This window comes from Bubalus bubalis, chromosome 11 (genome assembly GCF_019923935.1).
Source record: "Bubalus bubalis isolate 160015118507 breed Murrah chromosome 11, NDDB_SH_1, whole genome shotgun sequence".
Classification (NCBI taxonomy): Eukaryota; Metazoa; Chordata; class Mammalia; order Artiodactyla; family Bovidae; genus Bubalus; species Bubalus bubalis.
Window position 1 is genome coordinate 14,939,371 of NC_059167.1, and position 15,568 is coordinate 14,954,938.

General features: G+C 52.7%; 1 long non-coding RNA gene across 2 annotated transcripts; it reads left to right on the forward strand.

Moving 5' to 3' along the window:
• The first annotated feature begins 12,300 nt into the window (after window positions 1-12,300).
• Window positions 12,301-14,994, forward strand: LOC112588003. Of its 2 annotated transcripts, none has more exons than XR_006542612.1 (4): window positions 12,301-12,361; window positions 13,204-13,301; window positions 14,350-14,415; window positions 14,818-14,994. It is a non-coding gene; the product is annotated as an uncharacterized LOC112588003 (long non-coding RNA). The 2 variants fall into 2 exon arrangements; XR_006542611.1 differs by lacking the exon at window positions 12,301-12,361 and adding an exon at window positions 12,641-12,746.
• The last annotated feature ends 574 nt before the right edge of the window (window positions 14,995-15,568 follow it).

Below are 15,568 nucleotides of genomic sequence, written 5' to 3' on the forward strand. Positions count from 1 at the left end.
CAGAACACCCATGTGAAGATTGGGTTGGTGTTCTGACTTGCTGTTAATAACCCTTTTGGTTTCTGTTCGTGCTTCGCCACCACCATCCTTGAAGTAGTGGAAACCATGACTCTGTGTGTGTGTGTTTGAGGGTGTGGATAAATGGCAATTGATGGATCTGCAGCAGTCTCTTAATCCTGGTACCCGGGAGGTGCCTGTCTCACCTCTTTAAGAATCTCCCCACATATAAATAGATGTGCGTGTCAGCTTCCTGCAAATGTGTCCTTGCATTTTCATCTGCTGCCAAGTGTTGTATTGGTGCTTATGAGTCATGAAACCTATTTTCATCCTCAGGGGTAATTATCTTGGGGGGTGATAATGCATAGCAGACCGTAGGAAGAGTTAATTCTAAAACCTATCCTCGCCTGGCTACCAATCACACGTTTCACTTAAAGGTCTGGGTTGGCTTTTTCTCATAAGCTCATTAATAAAAACCAAGCATGTTTTGCCTGGAAGATCCTCTGAGGTGCTCCCCACCCCCACTCCCACTGCACACACACATAAAATGGGTAAACCTCAGCAGCCTGAGAATACAGAGATAGAGTGTCACTGGTGTGGTTTAACCACCAGTGAATGAAGGCGCGGTGGGTGTAGCCATTGCCCTTGAGCTGCTCTTGGCACCTTGGGCGTGTGGATGATGGGGTCTAGGTGTGAACCCGGTGAGTACTGCCCAGTGGTTCCAGGGGGACGTTGGCCCTGTTAACCTGCCTCTGTGTGCACATCTGCTCCTGCTCACCTGCCACTGAACGCTTCATTGCTACGGTATTCCTTTCGGGAACTTGAAGGATTACAGGATCCTTGATTTAGTGCCCATAGGTAGACAAGGGGCCTGTCATTAAGAGCTGAGAACTGTAGTTTGCTCTTCCTTCTTGTGGCTGGGTGCATTATTAGCAGAAGAGGCAGAGCTGTAATAACGAAGCCTCCAGCACAGGCGGCCAGTTGGGTTTCACTAAGGAAACCTGCCTTGATGAGACCTGGGGGAAGGGAAGGAGGGAGGTGCTGAGAGGGAGAGCTGGAGTTTGGAGTGGAAGTGAATTATAATGGTGCAGTTAATTAAAGTTTACCATTGCCCAGGGCCATTTGTTAAATGGCGGCTGCCTCTTCGCCCTTCTTTTTTTTGAAACTGTGACCTTTCTCATTGCTCTGACCTATTCAGCTGCTAGTCGGGTTGCCTTAACCAGTCTTGCTTTGATCCCTCAGCTAGATTCCACCCTGACGCCATCCACAATTGTACACCCAGGAAGTGATTTCCTCTCCAGCACAAGAGGATTCTTGTGGGTTTCAGAGGTTCAGACGTAGGTCTCTGATGAGCTAGGCTTCCTTCATCTCCAGTTCACCCTGGATCTGCCCACCTCCTCCATTTCCTGCTTCTCATTGCCTTCCTGCCGCTCCACGCCGAAGTGGCTAACACTTAAAAAAAAAAAAATCCATATCGCTTTTATTTATAGGCATTGTTTGTGCAGCGAATCTGAGCTGGATGTTTCTTTGAGTGGGTACCAGGGCGGGGCAAGGAGGACTTAGTTCAACAGCTTTGACAGAATAGGCTGATGGGGGTCAATTTTTAACCTTGATCTCCACCAGTGAGGACAACTCATCCTGTCAAATAAGTCTGGCATTCACATCTAAACCCTTCAGCTCATGTAGGCATGCACACCTATGCTGTTAAACATGATTTCAGGATGCATTTTCACATGCATTCAGCCCAGGCTGTTGATGTAACGAGTACTGAAATTCACTTTTGTTTTCTCTTAATACTTTGTCAAATCACGGAAATCGGAACAGGGAATGACGCTTATGGGCATCTAGTACAACGTTTTTAAACCTTTCTGGGGTCAGAGCACCTTAGAAAAATTTGATGAAAATGATGGATCCTTCCTTCAAAACTATGTGCCCCCACACATGATCTTGCATACATTTTCTTTCCTTTTTAATACAAATTTTATGTATTTATATTTAAATGGGTAATATGTTCCTTTGGCTCAAAATTCAAAAGATGCAAAGGGGAATACAGTACAACTATAAGGTGTTCATTCTACAAGTGGCCCCTTGGCCACCTAGTTCTCTTCTGGGACGCAACCAACGTTACCTGATTTTTAAAGGGGTTCACGCACATCTAAAATCCATCCATGGACCTTGAGGTTAGAACCTAGGTCTAGTCCATCCACCTAGTAAAAATGAGGACCCCAAGGCACAGAGAGATGACGGAACCTGCCTAAAGTCACACAGTGGCAGAGCCTGGGCTAGATTCCTAGTAGGGAACAACTCCAATGGACTTTTAAATTTAAGGACATTGGGCTTAAGTAGAGCTTTCTATGAGAACAGGTGGTGATCAAATGGGCAAACTGTGAGAGAGTACCTAGTGGGGTGGGGCTCCGTATTTTTAGTAGCTCTTAGAGGACAGGGTGGAGAAGGCCATGGCACCCCACTCCAGTACTCTTGCCTGGAAAATTCTATGGACAGAGGAGCCTGGTAGGCTGCAGTCCATGGGGTCGTCAAGAGTCGGACACGACTGAAGCGACTTAGCAGCAGCAGCAGCAGAGGACAGGGAACAAGCATTTGTCCCTTGGTCTTTTTTGCAGCTATAGCTTTTGAAGAAGGGTATGTTGAGAGGAGTGTCTAGGCTTTTGACTGTAAATATCAGGTGGGTCTTGATTAGTGGAGTCCTCTCTGAACCTCTGCAGAGAAGGCAATGGCAACCCACTCCAGTACTCTTGCCTGGAAAATCCCATGGACAGAGGAGCCTGGTAGGCTGCAGTCCATGGGGTTGCTAAGAGTCAGACATGACTGAGCGACTTCACTTTCATTTTTCACTTTCCTGCATTGGAGAAGGAAATGGCAACCCACTCCAGTGTCCTTGCCTGGAGAATCCCAGGGACAGGGGAGCCTGGTGGGCTGCCGTCTATGGGGTTGCACAGAGTCGGACACGACTGAAGCGACTTAGCAGCAGCAGCTACAGCTCTGAACCTCTGAGCCATGGGCCCACACACCACATTCCCCTTTGCTGATTGGAAACTTTTGAAGGTTTAAAGATGGTCAGATAAGGAACCGTTTGAGTATGGAGATAAGAGGTAGGGAGACCTGAACTCCTGCCAGCTTTTCTTCAACTTGGAGCTTCTCTGTCCCCTCCCTGTCGCGCCTCTCTGCCTGGCCACCTAGGAAACAAGTGGCCTGCCAGGTGCTGGGTAAGTGCACACTTCAGGCCAGCCTGCGAGGAAGGTGTGAGGACCCTCATTTTATAGACATGCCATCTGAGCTCAGAGATGTTAAATAATGAAGGCCATCCTTGGTATTCCATTCAAGCCCAGGGCAGCCTAGAGCCAGAACTCCTCTGTTGCTCCATTCAGGAAGCCTCTGACTTCTGACACCACAGGACCCAGGAAACCCAGCTTCAGAGCTTGAGCCGGTCCCCCAGCCCTCTCCCCATCTCCCAGTCTCCACGGTCTCCAAGGCTCGTGAGTGAGGCTGTCCCCAGGAGAGGGCACTTTCTAGGCTCGCTGTGCTAGGGGCACACTGCAGTGCTGTCCAAGCCATATTTCCAACCAGGGATTCTGGAGCAGGGTTGTTCTTCAGGAGTCTCCCCCCAGCTGCCTCCTACCCCTAAACTTCGGTAAAAAATGATCTGCGACAGCTTACCTCCCCGGGCACCATATTGTGAGCCCACAGTTGTGGATCCGCACTGCAGACTCGAGAGAACTGCCACAAGCTCCCAACTGGCCTCCCATGGCTTCCAGTCTCCGCCCACTCCAGGGCAAGGACTCTGCAGCGGGCATTTCTTTTACATGCCTTTAATATGTCATCTCCTTGCATAGAAACCTCCCTTGGCTCTCCGTTGCCTGCAGAATAAAGTCCAGTTTCTTTAGCACAGCAAGCAAAGCCCTCCACCATTCTTCCATCCCAAGAGTAGAGTATCTTAATTTTTCAAAAGGTATTCCAAATACATGGCAAAAAGAAAAAAAAATCCAACAGCATGAACAGGCACTCAGTGAAAAGTCCATCAGCCTCCTTCCCTTCCAGGCTTTCAGTTCCCCTCCGACGAGGGAAGCACTGTTGACAGTTATCTTGTGTGTATTTTCAACAGTATTAGACGCACAAAGAAGCTCAGATTTATAATATATATCTCTTGGGTGTAGATCTTAGGATAAGCCAAAGACAGAAAGGAAGGTCCAGGGCAAGGAAGTGGACTTGGGTCCGTGCCCCGGTCTGAGTCTGGGGGCAGGGGCGTGTCCTTTCCTCCACAGTCAGGGATTAGCTATTAGGTTGTTTTTTGGCTCCTGGGCAAGTGTCTGTGTGTGTGTCTGTGTATGTGTGCGTGTGCATGCCCTTGGCCCAACCGGTACACTTAAACCTACGTCACTATGGTGCCAGCCTTGGGGTCCCTATGCCAGCCTCACTGTGGCTTGCGGGGGTCTCTGGAAGGAATGTGGGTGTGGAGGAGGGGGCAGTGGCCATGAAGACCAAGTATCCCCTGCAGTGCCCAGCACTCTCCTCTACAGTCGCTTTCCTCTCCCTCTACCATGCCCCAGGGCAACTCGGTGTAGCTGGCAGAGCGGCTTCCCTAGTGACAGACTGACAAACGGTGGCTAAATAAAACAGCGAGGGAGAAACAGTATTGAGTGCAACCTCTGGACCCACAGAGGGCTGGGCTTTGTTGTCTGCTATTTCCTTTAGTACGGAGGCTTTGAGACTGCTTGTTGCAATTATTCTCCTTCGACAGGAAAATACCCACGGTAGGTACTATTATCCTCCCATTTTACAGACACAGTAACCAGGTCACAGAGCAGCGAGTAACCTCCGCCGGCCTGCCCTCACTGCCCCTCTCACTTCTGAAGGTTGTTCACACGCTCCCCAGGCCCCCGGCCCCCACACCTCCCTCTCTACCAGGGCACACCCTTCCAGGGAGGCCTGGGTTTTCCCTGCAAGGAGGAGCCAGCTTGTGAAATCCGGAACCATGGGCAGTGGTTCAGAAACCACAGCTCCAGGCAGGAGGTCCGGACTGCCTTGAGAACAGGTCTGGGGCGCTGAGGGTGCTGGGGGCCCATGCTGGCAGCCAGCACCCAGGGAGAGGCAGCTCTGGAATGCCGAGCCATGTGAACACAGAGGAATTAGCTCTGCGCCCCTGGGTCTCAGCCCAGACAGTCACGTGACCCCCTCCTACAAATCTGCAACCCGCAACCTCCCCCCGTCACCCAGCCCCAGCCACCACCACCGTTTGCCTAGAGTGTAGGCAACTGATTCTTAACTTGGGAAGTTGCCAACATGCCCCTTCCAGTGGGGCGAGGGGACCCAGGGACTAGCGGGGGTGGTGGGGGAGAATGCTGGAATTAGGATCATTTTAGGGGGAGGAGGAGGAGGAGAGACTGCCTGGCTGGGAGCTTCCCAGGGACCAGGGGCCCCAGAGCTGGAGCTGCCTTAGGTTCCCCCCCTTAGCCGGGAGGCTAAAATACCTGGCCAAGCCATCTACCGGGAGGTGGCTCCTCAGACTGCAGGCTGCTTCCAGCCCCAAAAGGCCTCCATGTTTCCTCGGTGACTGAGTAACACAGCCAGAGCTGGGGAAAGGCAGGGTGCCTTAATCCACTCCTACCTGTGCTTGGGGGGCCCCCTCCCCCACAGGGGCAGAAGGGGTCAGCAGGTGGTGGGGGGGTGGGGAGGGCCTCTGAGAGCCTGTGTCGCTTTTTCCTAATCCTGCAATGGTCCAGGTCAAGCCCTTCTCCCTGGGAACCAGCTGAGTCAGAGCCTGCAGACACTCCTTATCCCTTCATCTCCTGTCCCACCTGCCAGTGGCTTCTTCCCAGGGCCCTCTCTCCTCCCCATGCAGGCACAGTGCCTGGAGCAGGGTTCCTGTACCCTCCCCCCTCTCCACCCCCTCCCCTGCCCTGGGCAGGCGGCTGAGGCCGACTGAGGACAACGGCCAGGCCATTGCTTCCATTCGCCTCACCTTCCTTGCACCTCCTGCTTCTCCTTCAACACTTACCAAAAGTCCCTGCTTCCCTGAAAACTTATGTTCACCCAACAGGCCCCATCCATTGACATTTGGGTTAAAAACCTGGCTCTGCTGTTAACTTTGGGTACATCCTTTGATCTCTGGGTCTCAGTGTCCTCCTGGCGGATGGGACACTTCTCACCGGGCTGCTGGGAGAATTAATACAGTGTGTGTAAGTTTGTTGCGACACCGAGCCAGTCGGCGGTTGTCATTACCCTTAGTTGTGCTCCGCTTGGGCCCCACCCATCAATGACAACACTTACCACCACCACCCCCCTGCATACACACTCTCAGCGCAGGGAGCGGATGGCTAAGTGTTATGACCACAGGGCCCCAGGAGCACGGATCTGGATCACTGGGAAAGATGATCCCCCCTTCCATAAAGTGGGGCCTGTGAAGGAAGAAGAGAAGGGGGAGGAAGAGGTTGGGGGCAGGAGAGTAAGTTTCCGCCACAGAAGGATGAAGAGTTAGCTTGGTTTGGCTGGAATGTGGGAAGAAGTGAGGCAGAACCAGCAGGCAAGACCTCCTGAGCAAAGCTGAGGGGCTTGAGATTAAGCCTGCAGGGCACTAAAGGATGTGTGAGCAGAGGGACACTGTCTGATGTGCCATTTGGAAAGATCTTTCTGGCAGCAGCATGAGGACTAGACTATCTGGAAGGAGAAGCAAGCATGAGAAGCCAGCTAGGAGGCGTCTGCAGTGATCCAGGCAAGAGGTGATGAAGCCAATTCAGGAGGGGCTGTGTGGGGGAGGGACTTGGGGAGGGGTTAGGGGTGTTCTGAGAGCTGTTAGGAGGAGAGCTGGCAGGTGCGTGAGGGCAAGGCAGAGGAAGGAAGAAGGCAAGCTCATCCTCAGCTCAGGTGCCCAGGAAATGCCGCCGGTGTAGGGGAAGCAGTCTGGTCAATTTGGGACACTGGCCTGAGGTGCCATGGGGCCAGCTCGGGGCGATGACAGGTGAACCTGTGGCCCTCCGCTCTGCAGACAGGTCTGGGCAGGAACTGAAAGGTGCCATCTGCCTTGTGGGTGGTCGTCAGAGGTGTGAGTTTAGGTGAGGTCCCTGAGCAGAAAAATGAGAAGACAGCGGAATGCCGGGAGCACTCACCTTGCAGGGTTGGAGAGGTGGGCCTGGGAGGAGAAGGGCAGCAGGAGGAAAGGGAGGACAATCACAGGAGGTCGAGTCCTGCCTGCCAAAGCAGATGCCGTGGGATGGGGCCCCAGGCGCTGGGCCGAGATGGAGGAAAGTGAAAGAAGAAAGTGAAGTCGCTCAGTCGCGTCTGACTCTTTGCAACTCCATGGACTGTAGCCTAGCAGGCTCCTCTGTCCATGGAATTTTCCAGGCAAGAATACTGGAACGGGTTGCCATTTCCTTCTCCAGGGGTTCCCCACCCAGGGATCGAACCCAGGTCTGCATTGCAGGCAGATGTTTTACCATCTGAGCCACCAGGGAAGTCCCAAGATGGAGGAAGGTAGGGCCCAAATGGTGTCTGTTGAACTTGGCAGCACGGAGGTCCCTGGAGACCCTGGCCAGAGAGGTTTGTGACGAGCTGGGACACAGTGTATTGGGGGGAAGGCAGAAGGCACAGCTGGTCCCAGGGTCCTCGCTCTGGAGGGAAGGAGCGAACCTGGCAGCCAGGGGGCAGGGGACAGGAGTCTCTCTGATGCAAGTTGAGAGAGATGTAAGCATGTTTACAGGGAAAGGGTCAGAAGGAAAGGTTGAATATACAAGAAGGGGGATGGGTATGAATGAGTGACAGGCTGGAAGAGGGGAGAAGACAGCAGAAGAGGCTGTAGAGGCTACTGGAAAGTCGGATTAATAGTAACTTAAGTGCTTACTGTGCACCGGGCACCATAACGGGCCCTTTCCCAGGTCAGACAGGGCACCTTGTAGGCAGGTATAATAGTAGCTTGTACTGGAGTCAGAGCCCCCCTTGGAACCAGACCCCAGTCTGTTTGCTCTACTGAGTCACCATGGGACCTCCTGAACATTCCTCCTGAGACAGACTGGGACCCGGGACCCTTTGCTGCAGAGCTGCAATACCTGCCCCTGGACACACCTCTCCTTGAGCAACAAAATGCGAAGAAGCTAATATGAGATTAAAAATAACTGCATGCATGCGCAGTTGGGGCAGATTCTGGACTCAAAAGATATAAAGAGACCATAAAGCCAAACTGCCACTTTTGAAGAGCTTGGAGCAAAAGCAGGGAGTCAGGAGCAAAAGTAGGCTACTAGGCATGCCCCCTGCACACAGCAACCTAAGGGGTGGGCAACCCACCTAAGCCACCCCTCTGGCTCACCCCCTGGACAACCCCTACCCTCATTGCATATAAGGAACCAACTTGTCCCCCTCGGGGACTGAGCCAGCAAGGGAACCTGTTGTTTGTTCTCGCTCCCCCTGCTGTAGCAGGGGCAACCAATAAAGCCTTGCCTGAACTTGTCTGGCCTCTAGTCAATTTCTGTTGATTGGGGAAGACCACGAAACCCTGGCTGGCAACACTCTCAGAGCCTTCATCTCTTCCCAGGCCAAAGGGGTGTGTGATGCCCACCTGCCAAACTATGGGGAGGATGAGGTCCCGTGTGTGAGTGGACATGCCCAGAGCAATGTCAGGCACCCAGGTGATGCTTGTTATACAGAAGCTACCTCCACCACTTCTACAAATGTTGGAACAGGGGCCAGGCACTGTTCTAGAATGAAACTGTTAACCCCTGGAGCCTCAGGGAAGGGCCTAGATGGTTAACTGTTCGGCAGATGAGGAAAGAGGGTGTCTCCAGCAAGGATTAGGAACTAAATGAAGGAGGAGGTGCTAGGATGCATTAGTCAGAAGAAGAAAGTAGAGCCTTTGCTCTGTAACCGGGGCTCTCAGATAGCCGCACCCCAGCTAAGACGGCACGCCATGGGCCGAGTTCTCCAGAGCCCTAGTTACACGTGGATGTGACTTGGAAGATGAGGGTGTAGGGTCCTGAACACCCGAGGACCGCCCACTGGGACAACCAGGCCGGTGGGCAGTTTACTTCCCAAGGTCTGTCCTCTTGGGGCCCTTGAAATCCCACTTGGGATTTCCCGGTAAAGGGAGAGTTTATTCTAGGGAGAGTGTGGGTTCTGGGCAGGACAGGTTTCATAAGCATGGACCTGGGCAGTCACACTGGGCACCATGTTTGAAAGGGATAGTTTAATGCTTTTGCTGTCTTGAAATTCTTCGTAATTTTGAACAAGGAACCCTGCATTTTCTTTTCGGCTTGAGCCCTGCAAGTTACATAGCCTGTCACATTTCTAAGGTCAAGGGTGATTGAATGTCCCCTAGTCCATAACGGATGTGGCAGGGCCCACGCTGGCCCCTGGCCCTGGACATGATGGGCTCAGAGAAGGACGAGGGAGGCAGTGTGGGGCTCTGTCCTTCCAGAGGCCCAGAGCAGGAGTGAGTCCTGTGGTATTGAGTGCAGCAGGCTGGACAAGAGTCAGACAACAGGGCTTGTGTCCTCACTAGGCAGCTGTGTGCTCTTTGGCAGGCTCTGGACTTCTCTGAGCCTGTTTTCCCATCCGCAGACTGGGTTCAGAGTGACCACATGACAGGCACTCTGAGGGTTAAATGAGGAAACGGGCAGAGAGTGCCTGGTACGTAGTAGGTGCACAGCGGGTATTTGCTGGTGGGTGCCTCTTGGGCCCAGAAGGCTGTTGCTTTGTGAATACTATGCTCCTACTCTAGGAGACAATGGGAGAGAAGGCACCAAGTCCCTGCCCTACCCTGGAGGAGAAATAGGGGGCTGAGTGCCATCCTGGGAACTGTCTTCCAGGAAATGGGCAGCCAGGTCCCCCTCCAGAGGGGCCACCGTCCTTGGGCACTTGACTGCCAAAGTGAGCAGTTGTTCAGTCACTGAGCTGAGCCTGACTCTTTGTGACCCATGGACTGTAGCCCGCCAGGCTCCTCTGTCCATGGAATCCTCCAGGCAAGAATAATACTAGAATGGGTTGCTGTTTCCTTCTCCAGGGGATCTTCCCGGACCAGGGATTGAACCCGCATCTCTTGCACTGGCAGGCAGATTCTTTACCACTGAGCCATCAGGGAATCCAGGAGAACAAATGCAAGGCCCGGCCCAGGGGTGGCAATTCCAGACTCGCCCTGGGGCCCTGAGCATTCCTACCCCTCACTCACATAACCGTCTCACATCTTAGTTTCCCCAGATCCCCTCCTGCTAGAGCTGTTCTCCCCGTGACAGTGCAGGGCCCTTCTCTCTGGAAGGCCTCCCCCTCCAGGGGATAGAGCTGTGGGCTGAGATCTCCTGCTCCTCCTCCTCAACACCCTCTTGTTCCCTCCCCCACCCCCTTTCTGATCCTTGACTTACTCTGAGCTGGATTAAGACTTCCAGCCTCCCTCAGAGCTGAGAGGTTAGGGTGCAGCCCCCCACCGCACCCACTCAGAAACAAATTCAAAATAAAAACCACCCTAAACCTGAAAATCAGTGTGACAAAGTCTAACCAAGCTCTGATTTTTTTTCCGGGACAACTACTGCCTTGCTATTTTTGAAATACTAAGAATTAGCTTAAAAAAAAAAAGCCAAACCAAACACTTTGTTGATGCCCTTTTGCTGCCAGTGCCCTAAGCACACGCTTAATCTGCCTGTTAGGTAACTTGGCCTCGCCTGCCCCCGCCCCTGTGCCAGAGCGGCACAGAGGCCTGGCCTGCGATACGGGGCATTGGGCCACTCTGCCCGGAGCCTTCCCCCAGGGAGAGGGAAGCCCTGGGCCAATCAGCCCCTCCTGAAGAGGTGATGTCAGGAAAGCCCAGAAGTTTCCACTTCACCCCTGCCACGGGCGCACCCTGTCCTCCCGACCAGAGCAGCCAGGGCCAGCCCTGGGCCCCCTTCCAGTCCTCCAGCTGGCCAGGGACGGTCGGGCTGCATTAGTGGCCAGGCCTGCCTCCCTGCACTCCACACCTGTGGGCAGGTCTCCCTGTCCTAGCGCCTCCCCTTCCTGCTGTGGGAGAGGGAACTTCTGCAGACAGGCTTTTCCAGATCCTGCTTATAAACCCCGGTTAAAAATAATCTCTGCCTGTCTGAGCAGGAGAGGGTAGGGAGGTGAGGTGGTGGGAGACGGAGAAGGCAGGCAGAAGGCCGCAGACCAGCAGGAAGACCAAGCCTCCTTAGCTGATATCCAGCCTCCTAGAAAATTCCAAGTGGGAGGACCTTTCAGAGCACTTCATTTTGCAGAGATAATACAGGCCCAGAAAGGGGGCAGGTCTTTTCCATAATTGTCAGGGGAACAGAGCCCTCTGGGCCTGGCCCTAGCTCCTCCCTTTGCTCTGAGTGAGGCGTGAGGCACTTCCCGATGGCTCAGCAAGTCTAGAATACGCCTGCAATGCAGGAGAAGCCGGCTCTATCCCCGGGTTGGGAAGATCTCCTTGAGGAGGAAATGGCAGCCCACTCCAGTATTCTTGCCCGGAAAACCCCATGGACAGAGGAGTCCCTGGGGTGGCAAAGAATCGGACCCACTGAGCACGTATGCACGAGGCATGAGGACTGCCCCCCGCCTCCGGGGCACCCCTCCCCTGAACACCCCCTGATAAAGCCAGAAAGCGCCCCCACCCACATCCCCAGCATGCCCACTGCTGCCCACTCTCCTGCTCAGCTCTTTTCCTCCCCTGCCTTCAGCACCTATCCAGCTTGTTCCCCTTTTACCTCCTCAAGGAAAGGGACATTTATTACTGTGTCTGGCGTGGTGCATATGAAGCCATGTATCCCTCTTGATAATAAACCAAAGCTGGAGGTCAGATGTTTTCTGGAGGACATTTTACATTCCAGGGAAGAGAAGGAAAGGGTTGGTGAATTCTGAGCAGTTCACGCGTGCAAGGCATTTCCCTTACGTGTGACTTCCAAGCAAGGCTTAGGGCAGAGCTGCAAAGGATAATCCATCTGAGAGGTGAGCCCTGGAGCCAGAGAGCTTTAAGGCACTGGCTTAAGTTCACAGAGGAGCAGTGCTCATTGAAACCTGTCTCCCACCCACTCCTTTGCCTCCACAGCACTGCAGCCTCCCAGCCCAGCTCTAAGGATGTGGTCTGTTGCAGCAAGCACTCTCTGGGCATGATGTGACTACAGTCTCACAGCACCCACCAGAAAGCTACTGCTGCCACCTCTTTTTACAGTGGAGGAAACGGAGACACCGTGAAGTTAAGGGATGGCGATCCCCCAGTAGACAGAGGAGCTAGAATTTGAGGCTAGGGACACTTGGCTTCTTGCAGGCCCGTGCTCTTAATCAGACACAATCTGAGCCCTTCCCGATACTTTCAGCCCCTCATCACCTTGGCCTGGGAGGTGTGGGTTTCAGGCTGGCCTCCTGGAATCTCCTCCTGGCTGTGGGTTCTCATTCTGCAGCCATTCTGGTTAAAGGCTCAGGGAAGGAAGGGGCTGAGAGTGGAGTTTGAGATTTGTGTCTCGCCCCTTTTTTTTAGAGTTTTAGTTTTGTACCTGCTGCTCTGGGGGTGAAGTTTGTTTGTCTCCTTCTTCAGGAGGGGCTTCCCTCCAGAAACGTCCATGAAATACACAAATGTGGATTCTTGGAAAGAGTTCCTTCAGGCTCTGGGATTACACCGAGGGGCAAGCGTTTCTTCTGTACCAGTGTTCTCACTCTGAGCCTTGAATTTCTTTTCTGTTAAGTAGAGAGAATAGTGCCTGCTTCGAAGAAGGCTAAAGCGGGTCAAATGAGATGATAGATTATTGTAAACAGTGAAGTCATTTATGGTCAGTTTTGACGCATTGATCCTCTTACCTTCTTCCTAAAAGAAGAAGTCAGTTTGAGGGGTAGTGAAAGTGGCTGGGGGAGTGACAAGCTGGGCAGACAGGCTGTTGATAAAGTGAATTTTGTCCCAGAGTCCTGAGACCTCTGAGCTACAGGGGAGAGGCTGCAGATGGTTCAAGATTTGCTTTGCCTGTGCCCTATCCCCCGGGGCCCTGGTGGATCAAGAAGCTGGCTTTGCCTGGGCTGCCTTAGGAAGCTGCATTTTCTTACAAGGCCCAGCCTGGAACGCACCCTTCGCCCTTCCAGAGCACAGGGCCTCCGTGCTCACTGTCAGACAACGGCAGTGACATTCTCCCAGCAGATTCCACCCCAGGGTCCCCCAGAGGGGCAGGGCTTCTGGCCTGTCTGGAAGGTTGACAAGTTGCAATTGACAGGAGTTCTTGTTCCCAATCTGCCCAGGTGGCTGCGGGGAGTTTGGAGGCTGGGGGAAGACATGAGGAACCCTCACCTAAATGGAGCCAGGCGACCACGGCACCAGGAAGAGAGAGCCGCTGCAGGTGAATGTGGTCTCACTGGCTTATGTAACCATTCCCCCTGGCCCCCACGGAACATACATAAACAATAACTTGGAATAGGTATCAATCTGGTTGAGGCAGGTCATCAAAACCTGGAACTGTCTCTGCCAAACAGGAACATCCTGCCCTCTCAGCTGAGCAGACGCCTGGCTTATGGGGGGAAGAATGAGTGATGTAATCAGGCTCTTGAAGCCAGGAAGCATGGATTGTCCTTGCTGTGTTGGGTCATCTGCTCAATTATCACTTATTCAGCATTTAAAATGTGGTCATAGTCTATGGCCATACCACCCTGAATGCGTCTGATCTCATCTGATCTCAGAAGCTAGGCAGGGTCAGGCCTGGTTAGTACTTGGATGGGAGAATGTGGTCATAAATAAGCAAAAGTCCATGTTGATAGGCTTACAATGTCTCGGGGAAGAGTTCCAGAAACATACAATTTGGTAATAGAGGGGCAACCACTTTAGCTTGGGCAGTTTGGCTTGGGTTTTGATGAGCAGATAGGAGTTCACCGAGCAGGGAAGGGAAAAATCCCGAGTCTTACTTGTCCACTGGTTTAAGATGAAAACACAGCCTTGTGCAGAATACACGAGTGCTGGGAGGTACACCGAGGTGGCAGGAAAGTGTGACTCAGGAATGAGGTTGTTCTGGGTCTGATGGTAGATCTTCCGGATACAGCAATTTTGGCTTCGGCCCCACTGGTCAGGCCTCCAGCCCTTCTCTGGGCTCTGCTGAAAGAAAACTTGGCCCAAAGCAAATTTCTCTCTCTGAGTGGGCCAACCAGTGCCTTGATAATTAGCAGCACAGAGGTCAAGGGAGGACTTTTATTGGTGCCCTGGAGAATAAAAATACACAGATGGGAGGCCTTCCCCATCTCCCTACCCGCTGCCCTCTTCCCCACCTGCCCTGGCCGCAGCCACCAGGCAACTTCATCTCTCTTAACCTGTTCTTGCTTGGTCTTGAAATAGCTTGGCTGAATCCTTGGTGTGCCCTTTTCTAGGCCTCTCACTTGACTAATGATGGCCATTTCCAGTTATTCCTTAGGTCCTGGCATTGCACACACAGCCTGACTAGCCTGCAGTCCCATAAGGACTCACAGGTAAGTCCTCTTGAATGGCAAAAGCCCACAATCCCAAACCAGCTACAAAAACTGACCACAGGCAGTCACTCCCCCGGCATCCACGCTCGCCATTTTCAGGACCAGGTGGATCAACTGCAGGGCAGAGCTCGTGGAGTAGGCACACCTGAGCTGTTTGTGAACATGGGCCCCTCATCACTTAAACATCAGGGAGTGCAAACCATGCATGGCCTCGGTCTCAGCTAAATTAATTTGTATCTGCCTTTAGACGAGTCACAAATGTGTCTGATTATCATGTAGTGTCTCTTTTCAAGTTAGAGTTTCCCCATGTGGCAAGTAAGAATGGTGCTTCGTCACCTATTTTATCGAAGCAAAAATCAAGACATTAAAGACGGATTTGCTCACAGTTCTTTTATTTAGCAGACACCTATGGAGCACCTACTCTCAGCCATTGTCTCCGCAAACACAGAGCCTTCAGGAGGAAGCAATACAAAGGGCCTGTCTTCAGGAAGCTTGCATTCTGGTGTGGCAGACCAACAACAAATAAATACTTCAAAATGTGTCAGTACATGTCATATACTATTTAGGTGGATAAGGTAGGGAAGGGGAGAGTGGTTGACAGGATGGGGAGAGTGTTGTTTTATACAGTTGGTTCTGGAAGGTGACGTCAGAGAAGAGATGTGATATATACACAAGGCTAGGGTGTTCCATGCTGTGGGTCAACGTCAGAACCACACTTGCACTGCCCTCGTTCTTTTATCTCTCTGCTGGCTCCCTTCAGTGAGGCAGGGACTCTTTGATAAAAAGGGATGACAAGTACTCATCTTTGGGTCTTCGGTTCTGAATGTGACCCAAGGGCTGTTTGCATGTTTCCACCTCCCCCTCCCAGAAGGGCTCGTGAAATACTCCAGGCTCAGTCCAGGAACAGTGCCTGGAATAGAGAATGTTTCTGAACGACTGCGCTGCAGATAGAATGCATGATTAGAAGCCCGCAGTGGGTGGGCCGAGGTATGGGCCTGGGGGACAGAAGCACAGGCTAGGAGGGAGGCAGGAGTGATCTCTAATTTCACTTCCTGGCAGTTGATCCAGTGGTTTCATGTTGGTCTTCTACAGAAAACCAAGGGCAAACATCTGGGGATGACAGAGGATGAGATGGTTGGATGGCCTCACCAAC